Source organism: Lemur catta, chromosome 15 (assembly GCF_020740605.2).
Source record: "Lemur catta isolate mLemCat1 chromosome 15, mLemCat1.pri, whole genome shotgun sequence".
Lineage (NCBI taxonomy): Eukaryota > Metazoa > Chordata > Mammalia > Primates > Lemuridae > Lemur > Lemur catta.
Genome location: NC_059142.1, coordinates 37,500,133 through 37,526,145, shown reverse-complemented (window position 1 = coordinate 37,526,145; position 26,013 = coordinate 37,500,133). Strand labels below are relative to the sequence as shown.

The window sequence follows — 26,013 nt, the reverse complement described above, 5'->3', positions numbered from 1 at the left end:
CACAGGGGCTGGGGAGGTTTCCTAACTCCCTCTCCCACCCCAACACACACACACACACACACACACACACACATACACCCAGGCAGGAATTTTATTTCCAAATGTCCCTTCTCTGGGGAGCTCACTGTTTCCCAGGAGATGCCTGGTGGAGATGCCCCTTCCTGCCAGCCTCCCTGGCAGCCACTAGGCGGCTGTGGCTTCCTCTTCTGCCTGGAGACGCCACAGCCAGGGTCCCACGTGGTTTGTATTAATAGGAAGTGAAGCCGAGAGCGACAGGCACTGAGGATGGAGCCAGCCAGACAGGGATGGGTGGATGGGCAGCTGGGCTAGTGGGTAGACTGAGGCAGGCACACACAAAGCCACACTGTTCAAGGGTCCTGGGCAGCTTAGCAGGCCTAGATACATGTGCTGACCTGCCTCTGGTTACCAGAGGGAAAAAATGCTCCCTGGCATCTTTTTCCCAAACTGGGAATGTTTTTATTGTGTTTTCCTCTTGAATATAAAAGTAACGCATGATTGTTGTAAAAATAAGTAATTCCAACAAAAGGGATTGAACAAAGGCCCCAGACTCAAATTTTAGAATCTGGTTTTTTCCCATAGGAAAGTAATTAGCCTCTTACTAAAGAGTCCAGGGCAAGAGTCTGCGGTATTCAGGAAGGAGAGGGGAAGCATCATGACACTGTGGAATGTTCTAGAATCTGGGAGGTCCCCCTGCAGCAAACCCCCTTGTATTGGAGAGGCTGCTGTATGCATCTGTTGACCCACACAAGATCAGTGGTTTCACAGAGGAGTTCTTCCCACCCCGTCAGTGTTCATTCCCACACGCTCACCTGCTGAGTGCACCATGCTGCCCCACTGTGGTCACCAGTAAATATGGGTTGGAAGAATAAATTAACGAATTTACAGAAGAGGAAACAGGCCCAGAGATAGACACTGCGTTGCCAGAGTGGCCCAGATAGTGTTCACAAACACAACAGGTCTGGGAAAACGGCCTCAAATTCTCTACCAGCTCCCTCTTTCCCAGGGGTGAGGAGGACTAAAGGGTGGAGTTACCCAAATGGGCCAAGCCCATATAAGAGATTTCCCATGTCTGGCCCTTGGACAGGACAGGGCTGGGGCACTAGAGGGAGACTGCCAGGGCTTGTAGAAAGAGAAGCCGCACGCAGAGAGGGACAGGAGTGGAGGAGAACCTGATGTGAATTTAGATATTGAATCCATGTCATGCCACTGAGGTGGAGAGCAGTTTTGCCCCTCTACTCTGACAAGGGGGCAGTTTTGGCTGGAAAGTTCAAGGTCATCTTTCTAGGTAAGAAGGGATTTAAGCATATGGAAGGACTCACCTCCCTCAATGGGATCCACCCAAAACGGGAGGGATGGAGGCCAGCCCCTCATCTCCCTTTCTTCTTGCCAGAGAACTTAGGTAGGGTCCTGCCATCAACACATTACATATCCCATTTAGCCAATGAAAACCGTGAAGTCTTAGCCCTATTGTACAGATGAATAAACCATGGCTAAGAAAGGCAAAGTGACTTGCCCAGTTCACAAACCAAGTAGCAGAACTAGAAAGACTCAGTTCTCAGGCCTGGCTCCCAAATGCTCTTTCTCCTAAGGTCTCAGCACTAACGTTTGGGGGTGGGTGGGCACACCCTGCCAGATTCTGGGACAGGTCCTCTCCCTCACAGAGGCCTTCCTTTGAGCTCACATCCATGCCGGGTGTCCTGTGTGGCTTGGGCAGACCCTGTCCCAGACTCCCCTGAGAACTGTACTTAAGCTGCCCAGAGAGTCACGTGATAAGATCCATGTCACCAGGCGTTGGCCCACGTGACCAACGCTCCTCGATGTCACCTTTCCCATTTTGCTGGGACTTGTTCTCCTGAAGTTCTCAGTCCCCCACCGTGCTCCTTCCCCACCCGAACCCCTCCATATCCTCCTGGAGAAGGCAAAATGAAGACGGCCGCTCGTGGCCCAGAGCGGGCACTTGGGCAGACGCACCTAGCCGGACAGTGCTCTGCTCCTCCTCGGGTCCCTGCCCGCCCACCATGGGGCAGAGGCCGGGGGCTGGCCCTCCCTCCCTGCCCTGCCGGCCGCAGCAGGGCACCAAGGGGCCGGCAGCCTGAAGAGCCGATGGGAGCGAGGGCCTGGGCAGGGGCCCGCAGATGCCGCCTCCGCCCCCCTTCCTTGGCCTGGGCCCCCACGGTGTCGGGGAGCAGGAGGAATCAATCAGGATAATGAAGCCGCAGCCTGCCACGCACTGCGGGGGCACTGAGGAGCGGGGGCCAGTGCCAAGTCCGCCAGACGGTTCGGAGTGGCCGAGCCCAGCGCGGCCCGGCGGCGGCGGCGGCGGCGGCGGCGGCGGCGGCGGCCCCGGCAGCGGAGGAAACCCGGAGCCGGCGCGCTAAGGCCGGACGCAGCTCAGCGCAGGCCCCTGGCAACCGCGCCTTGGCAACCGGGACGCCCGAGAGAAATCTTAAAGCTGCAGCGCCTCTTTCCCCGCCGCTACCGTCGCCGCCTGGACCCCAGGGGAAAGGGTCGTGCGGAGAATGGTTGTTGGTGGGAGTCAGGCTCTGTGCCTCTGGGGACTTGGGGGTCCGAGTCCGACTCGTACTCTCACTCGTTTATTTGTTAAATGTATATTGAGCCTACGTGCCTGAGCACGGGCTAGACACTGGGGAGGGGAACGAGCGGTGATTAAAAATGAACAAGATCCTGCCAAGAGGAGTTCACAGTCTAGCGCGCAAGGCAGACCAGAATGGCTGAGGTGAGCAGAGCCCTGTGTTATCCAGGATGAGGGGACTTCGGCTGGAGGGCTGAGGGCCGTTGTAAAATATTCCTGCAGCACCTGCCTTGCTCCAGGCTGTGGGTTGGACACTTCTTTCCTGAGCGGTGTTTTTATCCCCCCAACATCCCTGTGAGATGGCTATTATTATTATCATCATCACCATTATCAACCACATTTTAAAGATCAAGACTTAGAAGCCCAGAGAGGTGAAGAGATTAGCCAAAAATCTCGTTTTATTTTTTGGAGACTCTAGGACTGGGTCGTAGGCCTTCTGACTCTGGCCAACTTTCATTATGCATGATGTCTGCAAGGTTAGACCGGAGTGAGGGCTTCCCAATATAAATTGTGTAAGAAGTGAGAAAGGAGAAAGGGCAGCTGAAGGAAGAGAGATGGCTGTTTCACCCTTCTGCTGCCCCTACTCTGACCCTGTCTGCCCCTGTCCTCATGCACAGGCCTGGATGTGGGCAGAGGTCTAGATGAGGTGACCTCCAGACGTCCCTCTGGTTCTGTGATTTGATAGCTCCTGCCTGAAGTCCAGGCACTGTGCCACCCTTCTGGGCAGCAGTAGTTGGCAGGGGGCTGCAAATTGCGGGGGATTCCAGGCTTCTGAAACAAGGGGTCAGGGTTGGTGGGAGAGAAAAAGAGGGTGGTAAGGGGGCTTTGGCAAAAGAAAGCTTAAGCCAGTATCACTAGGAAGCTGGGCCTCATCTTCCCTTCTCTCATCCACCTATCTTCCTCTTTCTGCACATCCATTCAGGCAAGAAATCTGTGCCAGGGCCTGGGGTAGCCTCAGAGGCTATTGGTGAGGCAAAAGCATGCTGGCTTTGGAGCCAAGCTCATCTGGTTTCAAATCCCAGCTCTGACATTTACCAACTATGTGACCTTGGGTGGGTGACTCAATCTCCCTGAGCCCCAGTTTCCTTGTCTAGAGGCATTTATATCCACTTTTCAGGGTTATTGCAAAACTTAATTAAAGTAAGAAAAATGTACAGTGTCTGGCACATGGTAAACGATAAATTTAAAAATGTCTTTGCTTATTTTGGTAGTCTGATAATGGCTCCCAAAGACATGTCCATGTCCGAGTCCCCAGTACCTGTGAATGTTACCATATCTGGAAAAAGGGTCTCTGCAGATGTGATTAAATTAAGAATCTTGAGGTGGGGAGATTATTCTGGATTATCCAGGTGGGCCCTACATAATACCACAAGTGTCCTTATAAGAGAGAGGCAAAGGGCTGGGCACAGTGGCTCACCCAATACTTTGGGAGTGTGAGGCAGGAGGATTGCTTGAGGCCAGAAGTTCAAGACCAGCCTGAGCAAGAGTGAAATCTTGCAAAAAAAAAAAAATAGAAAATAGAAAAAGTACAAAAAAATAGAAAAAGTAGCTGGGCGTGGTGGCATGTGCCTGTAGTCCCAGCTACTTGGGAGGCTGAGACAGGAAGATTCCTTAAGCCCAGGAGTTTGAGGTTGCAGTGAACTATGATGATGCCACTGCACTCTACACTGGGCAACAGAGCAAGACATTATCTAAAAAAAAAAAAAAGAGAGAGAGAGGGAGAGAGAGGCAAAGAGAGATTATACACACACAGGAGAACAGAAGGTGATGTGAAGAGTGAAGATGGAGGCAGAAATTGGAAGGATGGGGTCACGAGTAAAGGAATGCAGCAGCCACTAGAAGCTGAAAGAGGCAAGGAACAGATTCTGCCCTAGAGCCTCCAGAGAGAGTGTGGCCCTGCCAACACTTTGATTTTGGCCCAGTGAAATTGATGTTGAACCTCTGGCTTCCAGAAATGTGAGAGAATAAATTTCTGTTGTTTTAAGACACAAGGTTGTGGTAATTTGTTACAGCAGCCCTGGGAAACTAATGCACTTATATTGGGGATTCCCAGGAGTCCATGGCCTAGTGGGAAAAGAGAGAAGTAAACAGACAGTGCATAGGGGCACCCAGAAGGGAGCCACCTTGCCAGAACTGGGGAGTGGAGGGGTAAGGTAGGTAAGGCTAGTGGAGTTGGAGGGCACTTAGCCAGATGAGGGGCTAGAGCAGGAAGGGCATTCCAGGCAGAGGAAACAACATGGGAAAAGACACGCAGTAGGAGAGACACTGCTTTCAAGAAACTGCCCACATTTGGGATGACAGGTGTGTGGGGAATGGGGAGTGGCATGACGGAACTGCTGAGGTGGGCAGCAGAGGCAAGAGAGCCGAAGACGTTGGCTTCCTCCTCGCAAATGGAATCAACCCCTCCACCCTGCACTGGCCCTGTGCCCCAGATCAGAGAACCCCAGACTGTCAATACTGGAAAAAAGCCTTAGGAATCAATGAATTAATCTTGCCATTTTACACATAGAGAAACTGAGGCCCACAGAAAATGAGCCAATCCAGGGAATAAGCTAAAACCAGATGGCTGCACTTTGGCCTCTCTCTTGAGCGTGGGTGTCCCAAGTCTGAGAGTCTCAGAGATGCTGCATGGAGGGCCCTCTGCAATGGACTTCCAAAAAGCACCAACCCTGTGGTCTCTAAACAAAGAGGGTGTTATTTGCATATTATTTGCATGCTGCTAATTAGATAAGAAGTAGATTCATTCAGGCCCTCCACTTCATGTCTCCCTGTCCTATCTCATTGCATAGAGTTGTTCTTCCTCATACGTCTCTTGACCTCAGCAACTTCTCCCAGAATGCAGCTCAGGCCTTTCCCCTCAAGTTCTCTTACCTAGGCCCAGTTCAACACCTACCATATTATGCACTTGGTCCTGCCTGGAAAAATTGCTTGGTGGGTCTGTAGTGTATCTACTCTGGGTGGAGGATCTTGGAGCAGGTTACAGTGAAAAGGGAGGTGATGGGCTGTCCACCTTGAGATTTTTTCTGGGAATGGGGAGAAGTGAGCTCCATCTCCTGGTAGCCCAGGGCCCATCTAAATGGGGCTGTGGGGGTGGGGGAGGAGGGCATTCCTTGGGGATCTGGTGGGCAGGTGCCAGCTGCCTGCCCCAGGCCTGCCCCAAGCCTCTTGGCTGGCAGCCATACCAGCCCCTGGAGGAGCTGGCTCCTTCTTAAAGGGAGGGGGAATCCTGGGGAAGGTCTGGGAGCATCCTTTGGCCTGGCAGCCTAATATGGGTAAGGCTGAGGTTACCATGTGAGTTACTGTGGACCCTCCACTGGGGACAGCACAACCAGATTCTCCGGGCTGCCATCAACCCAGAAAATTGTGAGGCACTGTGCTAAACTAAGCATGATGCCTCCTTGAGAGCAGGTACTCAAAAAATGTTTTCTGATAATGAGGGGCCATTTAACTCTTGGAGACAGGTAAGGAGAAGGGACCACAGAGAGGCACAGATTCTGCCTCTTTCACCTCCCATTAGCCCCTTCTTCCCTCTGAAACCAAGGCTGTGCCCACCACCTCTCCCAGATGAGATGTCTGAGCCTGTCATCTGGTGGTTAACAGAGAAGGCACCACACTGTGGCCAAGACAGGTGCACAGGATGACCTCAGGTGCCCCCTGCCCCCATCCTGGTAGAGGAGCTGGGGGGATCTATCTCCACATCTGACTCCAGGTAGCTGCCAGGAACTGGGGAATTCAGAGCTGCAGAAAAACCTGGGCCACAGTTTAGGTAGGTTAGCAACTTGCAGAGGCCAGCTTGCTCTGGGGTTAGGATAGCGGCCTGGATAGGGAAAGAAAGACTGCCCTCCATGTGTTGATAATTCCTCTCCATGCATGGGTGGTGTGTGAGTTACATGTACATGTGCTACAGGGACCTCAGCAAGCATCCCAACCCGCACGCACAGCTGTGTACACACATCCCACTGTGCACAAATGTATGCTATGTGTTGAATGTCTTCATGGAATTCTACCTTCTCTCTTCTCTGCAGAGCAGGCCTTCTCTTCCTGATTTCTGGCAAATGGGAAGTGAGGGAGTAAACCTCAGTTTCACTACAGCCAGCCTTGCGCCCTCCATTTGGCCATTTGCCCGTGACAGCAAGAAGTAGATCCCTTCTTGGTCCTGAGTAGGGGACCCCAGCTCCTTACTGGTCCAGATGACCCCATCTTGCAACAATTCCTCTGCCCTGGTAACTCCCTCTTCCCTCCCTATTCCCCTACTGTGTCCCATGCCACTACCTCCTCTAGTGTTCAAATCAAAGGGAGAGGTGGGAGGAACTTGGGGTGATGCTGTGGGTGTGGGAGGAGGAAGGGTGGATCAGATACTGTTCGATTTTGCCTGGGTCCCATCGGAGCACTGCTGCTCATTTAAAATTCCGATTTAAAGCCGAGCGGCTCTTTAAATTTCCACATTAGCATGCCGCCCTGATGCCAGGCCAAGATGTTGGGATGGATTTGGCAGGAACGCCTCCAACAGTGGCAAGCAGCAGCATTTGCCAGCAATAAAACAACGCATGAATAAAAGAAGGCCGCTTGGCAGCAGCAGCAGCCCAGGTAGTTGGGTAAGCCCAGGAGGGGCTCTCATATGTGGGGGCTGAGAGGCAGGAAGGCCCATGCAGGGGTATGTGTGAGTGTAGGCCTCTGTGGCTCTCTTGGCCCTCACTCCCAAGGTATGCCTGCAGTGGAATGTGGGGTGAGGGCCCAGGCAAGACTGGGGTTTCTCCCTTGTGCCTGTCTCACCCCTTTCCCCCAGGGTTATCTTCTTAGAGGGGACAGATGTTGCCTTTGATAAGGACACAAGGACTTGGCCTGCAGCCTGAGTTGTCCTGCTTCATTAGGGGCCCAGAGAACAGGTGGGGTCAAAGAGAGAAACACTGCTCAGAATGGCTCCCAGATCCATGACCCCAGATACCTGGGTGCTTTGGAGACTGTTAGGATAAAGGGACTGAGTGAGAGGCTGCTGTGAGGACTGGGTATTGGCACTGAGCTGGGTCAGAGAGATGCTCTGGGCCGGGAGGTCGGTAACCGTGTGCTTGTCCAAGGTTAGTAATGGGGAGTGGCCACAGAGAGCAAGGAGCTACCAGGCCTGGCCTAACTTTAAATCTTCACAGACTTGGGAATATTGTTTGAGGTCAGATGGCAACGGCAGCAAAGGAGTCAGACAGAGCCCTGGGCTGGAGGCTGGATACCTCCTAGAGGTCATTTTGTCCACCCCCTGCTTCCCAGGGTCTAGAGAGTACAGCCCCAAAGGATTTGCTGTTCCTGGATCCTGTGTTCCTCTGCTCCAGTTACCTGGCTGAGGCTCATAACCCAGCTTCCCAGACATTTCAAGGAGCAATCAGCCTGTCCTGCTTTTGGTAAAGTGTCTATCCTTCCTACTTGGTTTAACCATCTCCTTCCCTGAAGCCCAGGGGAAGAGGACAGAAGCAGACAGAGGGGCAGTAGCAGATGGTCTCTGCAGTCCCAACTAAGGCAGAAAAGAGAGATTTTCTTCAGAGCACCCTTCTCTGATGGAACTCCTCTCCCTTCCAGCTCACATGAGTGATCTCAGGCCCCCATGTGGGAAAAAATTGGGGGGACTCTGAATTCTCTTAATCCTTGGAGAAGCTAGAGAGCAGACAGGCAGGGCCAGACTCTGGCACAGAGAGGCCCCGTATCTTGGAACTAGGGCTGGTCCTGGCCTGATAGCTCTTTCCAGAGAGAACAAGGCAGCTTGACCTCCCAGGTACCCTGTTCCCTGGTCCATGCATTGGGGTGGGTCAGCTCAGGGTGAGGGAGTGGCTAAGAAGCTGAGTTTAGGCCAGAGAGATATCCCTTTGTCATTTATTCATTCATTCAACAAATATTTACCAAACAGCTGCTTTATGCTAGGCACTGTTGCTGGCACTGGGAGCACATTGGCAAGCACAGATATGGTCACTGCCCTCATGGAACTTCCCATCCAATGAAACTAGGATCATTATTCAAATGAATACACAAATAAGTATGAGATAACTCTGCTAAGTGCTCTGAAAGATGGATATATAATGAAAGTGTATAACTGGGAAACCTGACTGAGTCTAAGGTGTCAAGGATGAGCTTGCAAAGGAGACACAGAAGGAGCAGTCAAAGCTGTAGGAGAATTGGCAGTGACATCACAGAATAAAAGGAGAAGGTGGTCACCTGTGCAGGGATGCTGGGAGCTGATGAGACACCTATTTGCCCTGACTCCTCACACGCTAGTTGTCAGTACATGTATGGAAAGGCTCTGGCATTATGCCTGGCTCACAGGTGGAGCTCTGTAATGTTAGCTCCTTCTCCCCCTCCCCAAGCTGAGCTTCACTCCAGGGACCCCAGATTTCTGGAACAAAGGAGCTGCCCAGGTTTAGCCTCCTGTCAACTCAGACCTCCAGCCCCAGCCATCCAGTCTCCAGTGAAAGGCCCCAGGCCTCTCGCTGCTTCTCCAGATTAGTCCCATCACATAGAGCCCTACCATTCCCTAACCTACTTCCTCTTCTGCACTAGTCTTCCATGAAGAGGAGCTGGGGACTGGGTCTTGGAGAAAGATGTCATTCTGGCCTTGCTTCTGGGGCTGAGCCTGAGAAGAGAAGAGGAGAGAGTTGGAATCCCCAACACCTCCCAGCACTGCCTGGGGTGAATCTGAGTGTCTTAGGTGGGGAGAGGGAGTAGTGGGGAAATGGGGATGGGCGCTGCCCACCCACAACGGCGTAAAGCCCAGAGCCTTTTCCATTGCAGACACCCCATCTGTCTCCCACAGAAGGCTCGGGTTGGAAGAGGTGCAGAGAAGGCGGGTGTGGCGGGTGAAACTGTACAGTCTGGGAGTTAGCACGACAGCAGTAAAGGTGCTGACCAAGGAAAACAGTGGAGGGTCAGGGTGAGGTGTCAGCAGGGCTGCTGAGGACTACAGGTCAGAGGTTGGGACTGGAGGTGAGAAGGATTATAGGACAAGCCACATGACTCTCCTTGGAAGGCTTCAAGTTTGATTTTGATTTATAGCTTCCTGTCCCATCAACCAGAGGGCAAAGAGAGATACCCCTTCTGCTAACAAACTAATGGAAGACCAGCAGATAGGAGAGCTGTGGGAAGGGGTATTCCTAAGTCCAGGGCTGAGCTAAGTCCCTGGCTAAGTACAGAGATTCATGATGTCTCCCTCTCCCCAGCAATTAGATATTTTTAGGCCTTAAAATAATATTTTAGTTTTCAGAGTGTTTTCTTTCACATATTACCTTAACTGATCCTGCTACAGTTCAGCGAGGTAAACATTATTATTATTCTTGGCCTACAGATGAAGCAACAAGGGCTTTAAAAATTAAGTGGATAATAATTTGGGGATTACAGGAGAGTAAGGAGAGGGGGACCCAAACCCAGGTCCCCTGACTTTTGTATACAGGCCATGTAGACCTTCCTTGTTCAGTTTTGGGTGATACTGTACAGCTCCCACTGGCAGATCAGGTGTGGGGTTTTCTAGCAGAGTGCTTAAAAGAACTCCTTCCTAGCGACTGAAAAACTTTGGGAGATATCCAGACCTTGGTGGCCACACATCAGCACAGCCCCCTCTCCTGGATACTAACATCCGGACACCAGGAAATATAAGATCTGATGGCCTCTCACATACAGAAATACAAGAGAGACCTAGACTGGAAATGGCCCGGAAGCAGGAGCAGGGAAGGGTGTGGGCAGTGGAAAATGCTAGCCTGGGAACTCCAGGTCCTGGAGCTGACCCTTCAGAATCCCTGTGGACACCCCCTTCCCACATTCCAAGTTCTAAATACTTTTTTCCTCATTCTATACTATACTTAAGAGAATGATTCCACAGCTTCCCTTGATCCCCTACCTACTCCAGTCTTTTCTCCCACTCTTCCCTGTTCAGAAGTTCTTCCTCAGGTGTAATCTTCTTTCTTCAGGCTGCAGCTTAATCCCTCTAAGAGCCCTCTCAGGCAGGTGCCAAGGGAACCCAAGACAGGGCTTCAGTTGTTAAATATAAATAGACAGGGGAGGGGAACCGAATATAGACACAGATATTATATCTCTCCGTCCCTGCAAGTTATTAGGAAGAAGGCACTAGTGGTTGCTAAGCAACAGGTCTCCATAGAGGACAAGGCACCAGAGGAAAAAGCCTCCTTTGACTGAATATTGGGGTGGGAGGGTAGGGAAGGTGGGGGTCAAAGGGCTCAGACTGGCAGGCCAGCTGTCCTCCAAGACCAGCCCTTTCCCCAGGCCATAGTAAACTCTGCCTTTACAACCTTCAGGATTGGTGGAATGAGGAAGCCCTCAGACACTCCTCCCTTCCTGCAAGGAGGAGGAAACCTGGTTTCCATAGTAACCCAGAAACAATCCTAGCCTGGTTTTGCTTATGGCTTCTCTGTAACCCCCTCTTGGAGCACCTACCATCATAGGTCCCTTTCTCTTACCCCTAACTTCTGATTTGAAGGGAAGGTAGAAAGGTTGGGGTGCTACAAGGCTGATCTCACTTGGTCCTAAAAAAGGTGACCTATTAAGGCTCTAAAGGAGGGATGACTTTTAGGGGAAAGGGTTTCCAGGTGTCTTCTGACCTGTGTACCTGTTAAGGGGCTGCAGAACGCAGGGCCAAATGGAAGCATCAGATGCAAACTGGGCCCAGGCTTGCTTTCTAAAGGGCGAATACAATCTGGGATTGGAGGTAAGGAGAGAATGAGAGGGCAGGGTCTTTCAGTGCCCCTTGGCCACCCAGGCCCCCATCCTCTTCGATCTTAAGTCCACCATCCTCAAGATCCAGAGAACTGAGACATAGAACATTAACGTATGTCAAGTATAAGTGAGTGGCACCGAGGGGCATAATCTGTTTTTCTAATATGACCACAAGCAGAGTGTTAGAAGAATTAGGCCGACAGCTGCTGGTTCCCCCCCCCCTTTCTCTTCCCCCCTCCTTGCTCTCCCTCTCCCTTCCTCCTCGGCGTTTGCACACACCAATGGCAGCCGAGCCCTGCTCGCGATTTCTCTTAATCTTCCTCCGCCATCCTGCGCTCTTTCCGCAGGCGGTGCTGCGAAGCCGGCAGAGCCCCGCGTCACACCTTACTGCTCTCTGAGATTGCTCCACAGAGAGCTCAAGGAGATGGCAATTCGGCGCTGATGCCGGCTGGCAGCAGTTGGGAGAGGGGAAGGAGAAGAGAGAGGGAGGAGGGGAGGAGGAAAAAAGTTGGCACAGATACCAAGTTTTTCCCTAGAGATATGGGGAGGGGGGGCGGAGAGTGAGAGAAGAGAGAAAAATGACACAGAGAAAAGGAAACAAGGAAAAAGAGGGAGGAAGAGAGAGAGAGAGAGAGAGAAAGTTCTCTCAGACATCCACATGTGGGCATCCGTAGCTCACCTGACTCATGACCCTCAAAAGATCACACCACCCAGTCGGGGTTCCCACTCACCCACTCCCTGCCTCACCGCTCCCCCCAGCACACACAAACACACTCCCATCCAACCTGAAAGTCAAGAGAGGCCTAGGCATGTTGTGTGTATTCGGGAGTGTGTGTGTGTGTGTGTGTGTGTGTGTGTGTGTGTGTGTATACGCCTGTATGTTGTCTCTGTTTTGGATCGCAGTAGAATGCAGTATGTAAATGAGATGGTTATTACCGCAATGTTCATCAAGCTGAGCCGAGAAGACATTAATAGCCTGATGAATATGCATGTGAATTTGTTAATTAAGTTAATTATTCTGCTGAAAATGCATTCGTCTTCCAAGGACATTTTCCCAATGATTTTTACATGCTCTAGCCATTAGTCATGCTATATTTTATCAGGGAAATGAGTTTGCTTAAGTTGTAAAAAAAAAAAAAAAAAGTAAAAGAAAAAAAAAGAGAAGGAAAGAGAGAAAGGAGGGAAAAAAATGAAAGAGGAAAACATGTTGAAGTTGAGAGTATAAAGGCATTTGAGGCAGGCCTGAAGTTTGAGGCCCAGCTGGGCTTTTGAAGCCTGCCCTCGATTTTTATGGGTACCTCACTCTACAATTTTTTGCCCTTTTTTTGATGACAAACTTTTTTTTCCAGTGCCAAATTTCCAACACATTAATTAATTGTTGTAGCCAATTAACTGTAGTTGTGCAAATGAGTTTAGCACTAATTACCATGCAGTGCCTGTAATCACATAAAAAACTTGCTGAGAGAGAGAGAGGAGAAGAGAAAGGAGGAATGGGAAGGGAGTGGTGGCAGGAAAGGAGGGGGCCTGGAATAGAGGAGCAGCCAAGGAAAGGGAACAAGATGGGGAGGGTCTTGAGATTTCCTTACCATCTTGGCTCCAAAGGAAGGTAGCTGTCTTCCCAGCCACATTCAGGACTTCCGAGTGTCAGGAAATCTCAGTGTGAGGAGGAGGGGAAAGAGCCAGTAAACAGTGGTCTCCCTTTGTCTAAGAACTTCCAACCAAAAACAGAGGATCAGAATGGGTATTTCCAGCTGTTTCAGTGATGCAGTGTGGTCCCTATATAATCCCTATAATCCCCATTCCAGGTCTCAGCCTCAGTGTTTATTATATTCCCCATGGCTGGAATTACTGGGCAGGGACAGTGGGTGCTACTGAGAGATATGCTGTTCGTGATGGGCCAAAGAAGTTGGAGAAGAGTGATTTGTAATCTCACTCTGATTCCAGAGCTGTCAGTAAATGGGGAAAACTCTATGAGTCCATAGCTATTAGAGCAGGCCAAGGGAGCAATGGTAACCTCAACTATAAAAGAGCCAGCTCCAGCAGGAGGTGGGAGGTGGCGGCCTTTGGCCAGACAGAGCTCCCAGGAGAGAAGCCAAACCTCCTCTCTCTCCTTCGAGTTGGCATTTCTACCATCCATCACGTCTGGGCCAATTCTAGGTTTCCACCTGTCAGCTTCGACCAGTGCCCAGAGGCTGAGGGACAGACCAAACAATTTCTCTAGCTTCTCCTGACTCAGCTGTCCATGATTCAGTTGGAGGGGAAGAGCAGTAGTAAAGTCAGCACTAAGCACCAAACTGGCATTTTTGCTTACACTCTTCTTGTCCCGTCTCCACCATGTCCTAGACACTGAGCCTGCCCAGGGTGTGTGTGTGTGTGCGTGTGTGTGTGTGTGTGTGTGTGTGTGTGTGTGTGTGTAAACAAACTACAGTTCCTCATCACCAAAAACAACAACAAAAAAGTGCTATATCTCCCTTACTCTCCAGAATAGACAGCTCAATTGTCATTGGCCTCAGTTTCCTCAGATCTCAGAGACACATTCAACTGTATGTTTCCAAGGAGGACCTTGATCACTCATCCTCTCATAGACATCCAAAGGCTAGATCCTCCCTTCCCCATTTCAGGTCTCAGGTCTGTGGATAGATTGCTCAAGGGCTCCATCCACTTCAGCCTTGTTCTTCTCTGGCAAATGGGAAACAATTTCAAGGGCACATGCCATATTGTCCATTGCTCCATGACACTGCTGCTCATCTAATCTATGAACCAAAGTTGGCTGTGAGGACCTGAGTCAACCCAGGCTGTTCCAGTGCTCTCCCTGCCTCCAACATCACTCTGCTAGTACCACCCACACCATACCCTCTTCCCAGCAACCTTAGTCAAACGTAGAAAGGCCTTCCCCTGAAAAAGTCTGGTGTTGTGGAAAGAACCCTATTATCTTGGGTTCCAGGGTCCTCTTTGCCACTTAACAGCATGTACTCTTGGGAAAATGACTTCCTGTGAGCCTCAATTTCCTTGTCTATAAAATGGAGATAATAGTAGTGCCATCTCCAAAGGGCTAGGAAGTTTAGTAATTGTGAATATTAAACACTCATGGCCAAGCATGGTGGATCATGCCTGTAATCTCAGCACTTTGGGAGGCCGAGGCAGGAGGAGGAGGCCAGGAGTTCAAGACCAGCCTGGTCAACACAGTGAGACCCCATCTCTACAAAAAATAAAAAAATCAGTTGGGCGTGATGGCATGTGTCTGTAGTCCTATCTATTTGGGAAGGTGAGGCACAAGGATCACTTGAGCCCAGGAGTTCGAGGTTCCAGTGAGCTGACTGTGCCACTGCACTCCAGCATGGATAACAGAGAGAGAGAGAACCTGTCTCTTAAAAAGAAAAAAAAAAAAAAAAGATTAAAAACAAAACACTCAGCAAACCAAGTGAAATGAACTATTTCATTCATTGCTAATGAGTACAAAGTGAAAGAACCTTGCTGATGGGCAACTTGGTAATGTTAAAAAATGTTTATGTTCACACAAAAATCTGTACATGAATGTTCATAGCAGCTTTATTTGTAACAGCCAAAAACTGGAATCAGCCCAGATGTCCTCCAACAGGTGACTGGCTAAACAAATTGTGGTATATCCATCCATACCATGGAATAAATAAAAGAAATGAACTATTCATATACACTATAACTTGGATGGATCTCCAGGGAATTATGCTACATGAAAAAAGACAATCCTAAAAAGTTATATACTATATAATTCCATTTTTGAAATGACAAAATTTTAGAAAGGAGGACAGATTAGTGGTGCCAAGGCTTAAGAAGGGGATGAGGGGGGTGGGAGGGACGGAGGGAGGTGTGTTTATAAAAGGGGAACATGAGGATTACTTGTGGTGTTAGAACTGTTCAGCTTCTTGACTGTAGTGGTAGATACTTGAAATTACACAGGTAATAAAATTATATAGCACTTAATACACCCACATATACATAAATAAGAATAAGTAAAACTAGATAAATCTACATAAGGCTGGTAGATCATATCAATATCAATATTCTGGTTGTGATATTATATTATGGTTTTGCAAAATGTTAAAATTTGGTGAAAGTGGGAAAAATGTACAAGGGATCTCTTTGTATTATTCTTACAGCTGCATGTCAATCTATAATGATCATTTTTTTTAAAAGCTATGATAGATTATTAATGTCTCTGCTGGGTATAGGAGGAAGAAGGGGCCACCTTGTGTTTTTATTGTAGAATTCCAAAGAGGAAGATTAATAGATATTATTCTCATTTGGGTACATCAGTAAAATGGACATAACCATGAAGGGCAGGTATTTGTATCTGCTGACCAGTGTAATTCCACTTCTTGGAATTAACCAATAAAAGTGCATGAAGTTTTATGTGTTTGGATATTCATTGTGGTATTACTTATAACAATAAAAATATCTAAATTATTAAAAATAGGGGATGAGTCTTATAAATCACAGCATACCTAGGTGATAAAATACTCTATAGACTTTAATTAAACATACTTAAAAAATACACCCAGTATAATGCCCTGTGCATAGTAAGCACTCAATAAATGGAGTTCTCTTTTTTTTTTCGAGATGGGGATCTTGCTCTGTTGCCCAGGCTGGAGTGCAGTGGCACAATCATAGCTCACTGCAGCCTTGAACTCCTGGGCTCAAATGATCCTCCTCCCTCAGCCTCTTGAGTAGCTGGACTACAAGCACATGCCACCATACCTGGATAATTTTTCTTATTTTTTATACAGATAAGGTCTCACTATGTTGCCCAGGCTAGTCTCGAACTCCTGGCCTTAAGTGATCACCTCAGCCTCTCAAAGTACTGGGATTACAAGCATAAGCCACTGTGCCCAGACATCTTTTCTTTACTAGGTTGTTGTGGGCATCAAAAGAGCTAAGGCAGGTAAATGTACTTTACAAACCGTAAAATGCCTGGCAAATGCTACTTGTTGCTATCCTTCTAATGACTATCTCTCCCAGCAGTACTTCTAGGCAGAACAGTGACTAAGGTGCTCCAGGCTTGGGAGGCATGGGAATGGGGGGACTGATTTCTTGGGGAGTTTGAGTCAAGGAATTGGAGCTAATTCCTTTCCAGGGGACTGCCACCCATACTCCACACCACATAGAAAACTATGGACATTCTACATGATAGATGGTATTTAGCCAATAATCTTAGGAGAATCATGGAATCTTTGAAACAATGTCAACCCTGCTGACTTCATAAAAGTAGTAGTGCCCTATTGCATCGCCCACTGTTAACTGAGCACTGTCCTAGGTGCTCTATAGACACTATTCCTGAAATTCTCACAACCTTAAGGAGTAGCTGTTTATGTGCATTTCACAGACAAGGAAACTAGGACTCCAAGAGGTTAAGTGACTTCCCAAGGTAGCACAGCTGGTAAGTGGCAGAGATGGCACTGAAACCCAGAGCCGTCTACTTCCGAAACCTGTGATCTAACCACCATATATACTACATTTAGAAGGACTGAGCAGGGGTGCACTGTGTGGAAACTGTGCTGAAGCTCTCTGGAGGAGGCCTGGAAAAGTAACCCTGTTCTTGCAGTGCTCCTTGGGTAGGCATAGACTGAAACAGGCAGAAGAAAAGTCTCTAAAGCGAAGTAGACTCATTCTAAAGTCTTTCATCCTCTAAGTTTTTCCATATGGTCTAACCTCTATCCTTTCTGCTAAAATCTGATCCCTTTTTCTCTCTTCTGTTTCCAGTGAGGATGGTGAGTAGACGACATGGTGCCTCTCCATGAAAGGCCCTAGGTCAAGAGGGGACACAGGGGCTTCTCTTTCCCCAGCTTTGCTGAGGCCATGACTAGGATACCTCAGTCTCTTTGATCTTCCCCAAGGTATCAAACCAAAAGATGTGCAGGAGACAATGAACCAGGAAAGACAAGTAGAAAGGAGCAGCCTAACCAGACCAAGAAGACTGGCTTGAAGAATGTCCTGGGAGTCTCTTAGGACCTTAGTGCTGGACTCTAAGTTAAGGTGGACAGTTTTTCCCACCAGGCTCAGCAGTGGGCTTCATGTTTGACATCTACCCAGCTGCGGAGGTCTGGCCAGTGTCTCTCAAGCCAGAGCCACTTTTTTGTCTCAGTATGACATCTCTATAGCTACCTCTCTCTCAGACATAAAGGAGGGGGTTGGGGATTCTGCCACACTGTATTTACCCCTCCATTTCCATATTACCTCGCTGTATTTGCTCAGGTCCAGGCAGCCCAGTTGGAGGCTTAGAGATGCTCAGGGAAGAGAATAATTTCGTAAAGAGGATGCTGGGATCCCAAGGCTAGGTCCAAAGGGGCTCTTCCAGGATCTCAAGGCCAGGTCCAAAGGTCTTTCCTCTTTTCTCTCCACGTAAGAGCCAGGAGGGCAATTTAGGCCTAAGACTGGACACATAGAATGGAGGGAGAGAGGTGTCACTCCTCCCTCTTTCCTCCACACGTTATTCTACCCTGCTGGGGCCCAAACATGCCCACTGCTCACTTTGCCTTCCCTCTGCCCATCTACCCTATGGACAAGAGAGAGTTAAAATCATGGTATGGGCAAGCTATAAATTTCCCATCAGTGTGGGGAGAGCAGGATTGTTGGCAGGGAGGGGGTTGGGCTGGGGGGAGGGGGAGCTGGGAAAAAGCCAGGAGGTTGTCTCTAGGTAACAATAAACACTGCAAGCAAGGAGCAGCTGTTACACTTACTCTCTCTGCATCACAATGCTGAAATAACACTAATAAACCAGTGTGCCCAATGCACGGGCATACATTTATTTAGTGCCGGGACCCCACTGTACCCCTAGGGCTGCCCTCTGCTCTGGGGCAGAGCCCTTGATGGCAGTGGACATACCAGTCTTGGCCTTGATATACTTGTGGGGAAGAATGTAGACTGATGAGTCCTCCCCACCCCAGTGGTCAGGGGGGCAGCAGAGACTAGGGATCCTGGGTTCAGATCCTGGTGATTCACTAGAAAGAGTTCAAGTTGGGGTAGCTCTCAGTTGGGGGATGGGAAGAGAGTGAGAGAGGGAGAAGTGGAGGGAACAGACAACTACTTACCAAGTCCTCTTAGACTGGGGGGGATGAGGTAGCCAGGAGTGGAGTCAGCTAAAGGGAGGTGAAAGAAAAGGTGGGCAGAGAAAGGGATTTGAGATAAAGGAGGATTAAGGAGCATGTGGTATCTTAGAGTGACTCTTATACCTCCTGGGGTTGAACTCCCCACACCTGCCTACTTCCCACCTGGTGTACCCAAGCTCCCCCTCACAGTATCACTTTTATACCCAGGGCCAGGTGATGTGTTGGTTTAGTTCAGGACTGAGCTTTATTATGCGGGGTTTCAACAGGAGACTCTGAGCTTCTGATGCGGCCAGGGAGAGCTGGGGGAGTGGTGCTGTTCTCATCTCCCTGCATGAAGAGTGGCTGGTCTGTCCCTTTCTCCAACCATTCATCTCTGGATCAGCCAGGAGCAACTGGGCAGATGATCCCTCACCCTGGTGAGAAAACAGAGCCACCAGCAATGAAAGGAACAGAAATAGGCAAATGAGAACTCCCCTCCTCTTAGCCCATCCTTCTCTGAAGTTAAAGGTAGGGGTGTTTACTATTATGTGTCTGGATACACTGGCATCCAAGATCCCTGTTTCCCTTTGACAGTTCTAGTCACATGCCCCTGGGACTGTGGTCATAGTCATGAATAGTTCTGCTGGTCCACCTTCTGGCTTCTTTCTCCTGGTGTGATCTCAAACACAGTACCCTGTGATCCCCAGTTCAGAATGAATGCAGAAGTTGCATATCGCCCACCTGGCCTGTAAAGGAGGAGGGAATCAGCACTTTAGAAAATCTATGGTTCTGCACCCACCTCACTGCCTGTGCCAGCACCCTGGATCAGCCAGCCTAGGAGTCCCTAGGTGTTCCTCTCTTATCCCAGTTATCTGTTTCTAGGGAGGAGAGAACTGAGACCAGGTTTTAGTCTTGTAATAGTGCTTTTTTTTTTTTATTTCTAAAAATTTGGTGTCAGCTGGGTACCCAGAGTTCTGGGCAGGCAAATGAGGGCAGAGAGCAATGGCTGTGTCTGCCAGGAAAGCCCCTTCTCTGGAAAGTGCTCAGGAGCACTGAGCTTCCCCAATGCATGTGGATGCCCAGTACCCTCTGTACAGCCAGTGGACATAGCAGGACAAGAATAACTGGCCTCTCCTATCCTTTCTTCCCTGGGAAACCTCTCACCAGGAATGCTCAGCCTCCTGTTGCTCCACAATGAGAGACCTTCATCCGCAGAGCTCAGAGTAGGAAGAAATGGGGCAAAACAGAGCTCTAACAGGCCTGGACCCCATTCCCCTCTGTTGTTTTCATGAGGCGCCCCCATTGCTGTGAACCTTGAGCTTGGCTGAGTTGCCAGCAGCCTTCTCCCTCCCTCCCTCCTGCAGCCAGGCAGCTAGGCACCCAACAGGCCCCAGAGCCCACCATCTTCCTACCTGCAGGGCCACAGCCTTCTTCTTCATTTCTAGGAATCTGCAACACAGATACATTGAGATGAGCGAGCAAAGGAGTGTGAGAGACCCCAGGAGGCGCTCTGTGCTGGGGCAGAGAGCCGGCTGCCTGCACAGCAGAGCAGGATCACAGCCAGAAGAGCTGGCACACTTGGGCACACAGCCTTGTTGCCATGTGAGACAGGGAGCTAGAGAGGAGGGGGTAAGGATGCTGTTTCAGGAGCAGGCATCTTCTCCTGGCTTCCTCTCTGGTTAGTTTCTTCTCCTTGGCCTTTCTCCTTGGGTGCCGATGGACACCGTAGCACTGCCACGTCTGTCTACCTCTTTCTCCACCTTCCTGCTCCTTCTCCATGGCTTCGGAAGCTACAAAGAGGGGACCTACATAATAACCTTCAAGGTGTCAAGGTGGGAGGTTTAGACGTCCAGATCTTTCCCCAATCAGTGGGAAAATCTGATGGGAGGAGGACAAGAATAATTGGCCTTCACCTGGAAAGGGCTGGAAACCTGCCTTTCTCTCCAGTGTACACCAACACTACAAGAGCCAGAAGGGGCCTAAGAGCTCTAGGACCATGGCACCACATGAATTCATGGGCATTTCTAGGGGTTGGGGAGAGAAAGGCTCTGTTCTGTTCCTTAGGAAAACACCTAGAGGCCTGGAAGGTGGCTTACACCTGTAATCTTAGCACTTTGGGCCTAGGAGGAAGGATTGTTTGAGACCAGGAGTTCAAGACGAGCCTGAGCATGAGCAAGACATGTCTCTACAAAAAATAGAAAAATTAGCCAGGCATGGTGGCGCATGCCTGTAATCCCAGCTACTCAAGAGGCTCAGACAGGAGGATCACTTGAGCCTGGGAGTTTAAGGCTGCAGTGAACTATAATGACACCATTGCACTCTAGCCCGACCAACAGAAAGAGACTCTATCTCAAAAAAAAAAAAAAGAAAAGAAAAGAAAAGAAAAGAAAAAGAATACCACCCAGAATCTAGATTGAATGCTTTAATAGCCTTTTAGCCCCTCTAATATGCCTGCAATAATTGGGATGTCCAATTATTGCCATCCCTACTCCTTTGCTGCATGTTCTCCTCCACTGCTCTGTGTTCCAGGGTAGAAACAGCAGCCACCCAACAAATGCCCCAAACAATACTCACTATGAATGTCCTCCCTACATTAGACAGCCAGCCCCACAGATAGGACTACAGGTCTCAGTTCCCAAACTTCACCCTCTGCCTTTTCTCTACTTTCAGGCTTTTTCCTGTTCTCCCCTAACAAGAGAATCTTTCTTTCCATACTCCTGGCACAGCTTTCCTCCCTGCCAACACCTCTGGAGCCCTTGGAAGCAGGCAGGGGTCCTAAATGATTCTTTTTCTTTCCGGATGGATTCTTTCCAGGCTGTCTTAGGGGGATTTGAGGGGGTCCTTCTCATCCTGCCTGCAGTAGAGAAGGCAGAGAAGCAGACAGCCAAGGAGATGATCCTGAGGGTCTAAAGGCAGGGCAGGGTGGGGCTGGGGGCACTTAGACAGGAAGATCCTGCTCTTCCCAGGGGTTTTGGTGATATAAAATGGGGTGCTAAGACAGAGAAGAAGGCAATTCTGGGATGGAGAAGGGTGCTAAGGGCCTAGAGAGTGTAACAAATTTTCTACTGACACTGCTTTCCACGCTCTGTGCCTATCCTTGCCCCTACCCCAACTTAGCCTCATGTAGCATGGAAAAAAGAATGTTAAATTTTCTGAGGAAGGGCCAGGCGCGGTGGCTCACGCCTGTAATCCTAGCACTCTGGGAGGCCGAGGCGGGTGGATCGCTCGAGGTCAGGAGTTCGAGACCAGCCTGAGCAACAGTGAGACCCCGTCTCTACTAAAAATAGAAAGAAATTATCTGGCCAACTAAAATATATATAGAAAAAATTAGCCGGGCATGGTGGTGCATGCCTGTAGTCCCAGCTTCTCAGGAGGCTGAGGCAGTAGGATCGCTTAAGCCCAGGGGTTTGAGGTTGCTGTGAGCTAGGCTGATGCCACGGCACTCACTCTAGCCTGGGCAACAGAGCGAGACTCTGTCTCAAAAAAAAAAAAAAAAAAAAATTTTCTGAGGAAGGAGGAGGATGCCAAGAAATGCCACCTTTGGCAACTTGGTAAGAGAGCCCCCTTTCTCCTTCATTCTTTCCCTCCTTAACCCTAGCACATGAACAGTGAAGGAAGCAAGGGAGTGAGAATGGGGGCAGCTGGAAACCTGCCTTTCTCTCCAGCATGCACCAATACTACAGGAGCCAGAAGAGGCCTGACTAAGAGCTCTAGGGCCATGGCACCACATGAATTCATAGGCATTTCTAATTCAGCCTTCAGGGCCTTGAATTTGAATTCTGTCTCTATTCTAGCCTTAGACATGAGACAAGAGGTATATAACCACTACTTTTTTTAGCATATGTTTCTCCAGTGGTTTATAACATGGCAGGGAAACTTATAAGATTTTTTTAAAAAGCTCAATATTTAGTCTCGATTGGGGGATTTAATTCTTGCTTAAGGAGTTGGGGTAATTGATGCATTTCTTTCCCTGTAGACCATATAGGACATGGTAAAATTCTACCGGAGTAAGGGGCTGTAGGGGATTTGTGTGCTTAGAAGCAGGAAATGGATGAGACAACCTCTAGAATAGGTTGTGTGAAGGAAATGTACCCCACCCCAATAATGCTCCATAGAAGCTGCACCTGCCTATGACTCCCCTAAGTTGCTTCTGAGACTCAGGTGACAGAGATGTGAAACTTTTTTTTTTTTTTTTTGAGACAGAGTCTCGCTTTGTTGCCTGGGCTAGAGTGAGTGCCATGGCATTAGCCTAGCTCACAGCAACCTCAAACTCCTGGGCTTAAGCGATCCTACTGCCTCAGCCTCCCGAGTAGCTGGGACTACAGGCATGCGCCACTATGCCCGGCTAATTTTTTCTATATATATTTTAGTTGGCCAGATAATTTCTTTCTATTTTTTTTTTTTAGTAGAGATGGGGGTCTCGCTCTTGTTCAGGCTGGTCTCGAACTCCTGAGCTCAGAAGATCCACCCGCCTCAGCCTCCCAGAGTGCTAGGATTACAGGCGTGAGCCACCGCACCCGGCCAGAGATGTGAAACTTTAAGCAATGGAGAATAATATCCCACATACCCTCTTCCCTTGACTTTCCTCTCCCCACACATAACCTACCTTTCCTTTCCCTGCGTTCCCAAGAATTCTCCAAACTCAGGAATACAAAGCAATTCCAGGACAGGATTCAACTGATTTCCCCTCTCTGGGTCTTGGTTTCACCTGTAAAATGAAAGGGTCAGGCAAAATGAGCTCTAGGTTCCCTCCCTAGCAACAGTAAGGTTCTGTGATTCATACCCCAAAAGGCACAGCAGGCCTCATTTGCATGCCATTTTGCATGTAATCTCCATGGCACTTATTTTATGTCAAAACGTACAGAAATATCTCTGAACCCTGCCCTTCTCCTCCCTCTCTCTACAGTGTCTGGTTCTATGGTCCCTAGCTCTTATCCTCTCTCTTCAAGGACCTCAAAGCTCTGTCCCCATCTTCCTTTCACAGTTTTACAGCACTCCCTGGGACAAGCCCAACCAGACAAAACCCCAGGAGCAAGAAAACAGCCTCACCTAATAATCTGGCTGCAATTTTGGGCTCCAGACCTGAGTCAACCAGTACAGTTCCAATCCTTTTGGAGGTCCTGGCAGTTGGGGGGAAATCCTGGCACCTTTCCCCAGCGCCTCCCCTCCTCCACCTCACTATTCTCCATGCCAGAACGCAAAGTGGCCAGTGATTGATGGGCCCGGGTTCCTGGTAACCGCACCCAATGGCCCAATCCTCCTCCCTTACCCAATCCCTCCCCTGTCCCTATTCAGATATCAGATTGTCTCATGTTGGTCCCTGAGGTCCCATTAATTAAAAATACATCCAATTAAATGGCAGGTGAAAACGTGCTATTGAAGCTCTACACCCCCCTGCCCCAGCTTGGTCTCTCCACCCCTCCCACCCCCCTTTTAAGGCTCAGCTGTGCTTTGAGCTGAGAAAAAAAATAGAGAGAAGGAAGCAAGAGGAGAGAGTAGAGGAAGACATAGGGGTGGGGGTATAATGGGGGGGGGCTATTTGAACCTCTGCCAGGGTAGCATGTGCCAGCCTAGGAGGGTGGCACTGTGCCCTGGTGTCTAATTTCTGGAGGTGTGAGTAGGTTCAGTCAGCTGGGTACCCACCTTCATTTCCCTTAAAGGGGCAGAGGGCAGTCAGAGGGCATGGCTAGCTGTGCTGCCCTCCTTCTGCACTTGGTGGGTGAAGGGCAGAAGTGTAAATGGTAGAGAGGCCTCGGGGGGAGGGTGTGAAGTTCAGGGGCTGCAAGAGTCTGAGGTCTCCATTCTCAGCATATCTTTGCTCTTCCCCAAACTGGGAAGAATATAACGAGGAGCCAGCTGGGACCCAGGTGGCAGGGCATGGTGATGCTCCCAAGCCTGGCTGTGCCTACTTCTGCCCATAGGAAAGCTGAGAGAAAGATGGAGGGAGGGAGGAAGGAAGGAGCTATAATTTGGGTGAGAGCAGATGGGTCAGATAGGATAAAATATGTAAAGATAGATGTTCATGTGGGCACCATGTCCCCTAGCACCTTATAGGTAAGAGGACCTAGAAGGACCTGTCCTATTTGCCCTTTCTCTAGGCAAAAAGCAGCAGCAGTAGTGCGAAGTCACCTTGGCCTCGCAGTCTGGCAGACTGTGAGTAGGGCATCTCCCTTGATGAGCACTGACCGCTCTCATTCTCCTCCATACTTATGGTGTCCCCAGCATTTTGCTAGGTAAGGCCTGTGCCCCCCAAAAGCCCTCTGGCCACAAGCAATACAAAGCTAATGGACACTGTGAGCTGCTGGGAGAGTAGCTAGGAAAGTAGGGGTGACTCAGGGTGGCACTCAGAATCTAGGCAGGAGTGGGGGGTTTGCCAACCCAGGGCCCCCGCCTGGCCTCCTTGGCAGCCTCAGCACCTCCTCACTTCACTTTAACGCTAATTGGAGATTTTAATCTGCACTGCTGCTCTGCTTGGGGTGCTGGGGGGAGTGCCAGCTGTGCAGTAATTCCAGCAGCACCGACTGTTTAATCAAGCTGTCCTCCTGGGGAGGGGCCCTCAGGCATGGGGGTAGGAAGGAGGAGGAGAACCTCTGTTATCTCCTTTAGCCTGTTCAGCCTGGAAGGGCTTCATGGACACTGAGGGTCAATTAGGGGGTCCTCACTCCCGTAGGGGTCCTGTGGCCATTTTGCATCCCTAGCAGAGCCATCATATGGGATATGGTGGGTATGAGACTCATAGGATGAAGCAGCCCACCCTTCCTTCCTGCTTTCTGACACCATTTTTGGCTCAGAGCCCTGGACTGTCCTGAGGTGTATTCCAGCCACTCAGGCTGCAAACATCCTCTAGACTCATCTTGAATTCTGCAGATTTGTGCTGAGGGAGGTGACAGGGTGACTCACTCTCTCAGGCTTCAGCCCCCCCCCCCCAACACTTTCTCACTAACAAAGATACTTTTCTCAGAACAATTATAAGAGATTTTTTTCCCCCTTAAAAAACTCAAACACCCCACCCTCTGGGTCAGAAAGTGACTGTCATGGAGGCAGGGGGGCAGTGGGGTGGACAGCTGGAGCCTGCTACACCCTGAGAGAGAGAAGCACCTGTACAAGGTATTCAGTGCCTGGAATTAGGGGGCTTCCCAAGTTCAGCTGAGAATGAGATAGGCCACTAGGATAGGGTGTTTAGGGTCTCAGGCCATTTTAAAGGAAGAACAAGCGGTACCAATCATTCTTTTGGCTTTTTGGGCCTTGGCTCTTGGTGGGGCGTTTCTGGACTCAGTCTTGGGGAAAGGGTGCCCTCACGTGCACTCTGTCTGCTAAAGGGCATGAGTTTTAATTGGTCGGCAGCGCCCTCGTGTGGCAGAAACCAATACTGCAGCTGCCCTACTGGCCAGGCTGCTTTGTGGGATCCCGCAACGTGGTTGATAGACAAGTGGCCAAGTTTTGAATGTTGCTGCTCTCTGTGCCATCAAGGCACCCCACACATACTTGCTGCTTGACTACTTCCAGAGACATTTCTTGCTTTCTAAACCTGCCCTATTCCTCTATCCACCCCATCATCTCTAACTCAGTGCATATGCCTACCAGGAGAGGGAGCACCTTATCCAGAGGTGACACTTACTTGGGTCTGCTGTTTGTGCT

General features: G+C 49.6%; 1 protein-coding gene across 5 annotated transcripts in view; it reads right to left on the bottom strand.

Annotated features, from left to right (window-relative positions):
- Positions 1 to 4,308: 4,308 nt before the first annotated feature.
- The window catches only part of CDK12 (cyclin dependent kinase 12), a 79,316-nt gene continuing 57,611 nt past the window's right edge, over positions 4,309 to 26,013 (bottom strand). Inside the window, exons 17-24 of one of the 5 annotated variants that reach the window (XM_045526370.1) lie at positions 22,982 to 23,083; positions 19,788 to 19,824; positions 18,600 to 18,809; positions 18,379 to 18,426; positions 18,173 to 18,288; positions 17,525 to 17,721; positions 12,901 to 13,025; positions 4,309 to 9,224 (exon numbers count right to left, since the gene is read on the bottom strand). The gene's annotated coding sequence lies outside the window, so the exon portion shown is untranslated. Of the gene's footprint in view, positions 9,225 to 12,900; positions 13,026 to 17,524; positions 17,722 to 18,072; positions 18,289 to 18,378; positions 18,427 to 18,599; positions 18,810 to 18,917; positions 19,122 to 19,787; positions 19,825 to 22,981; positions 23,084 to 26,013 lie in introns of those variants that run through there. The other 4 variants (XM_045526371.1, XM_045526372.1, XM_045526373.1 and 1 more) reach the window with 4 other exon arrangements.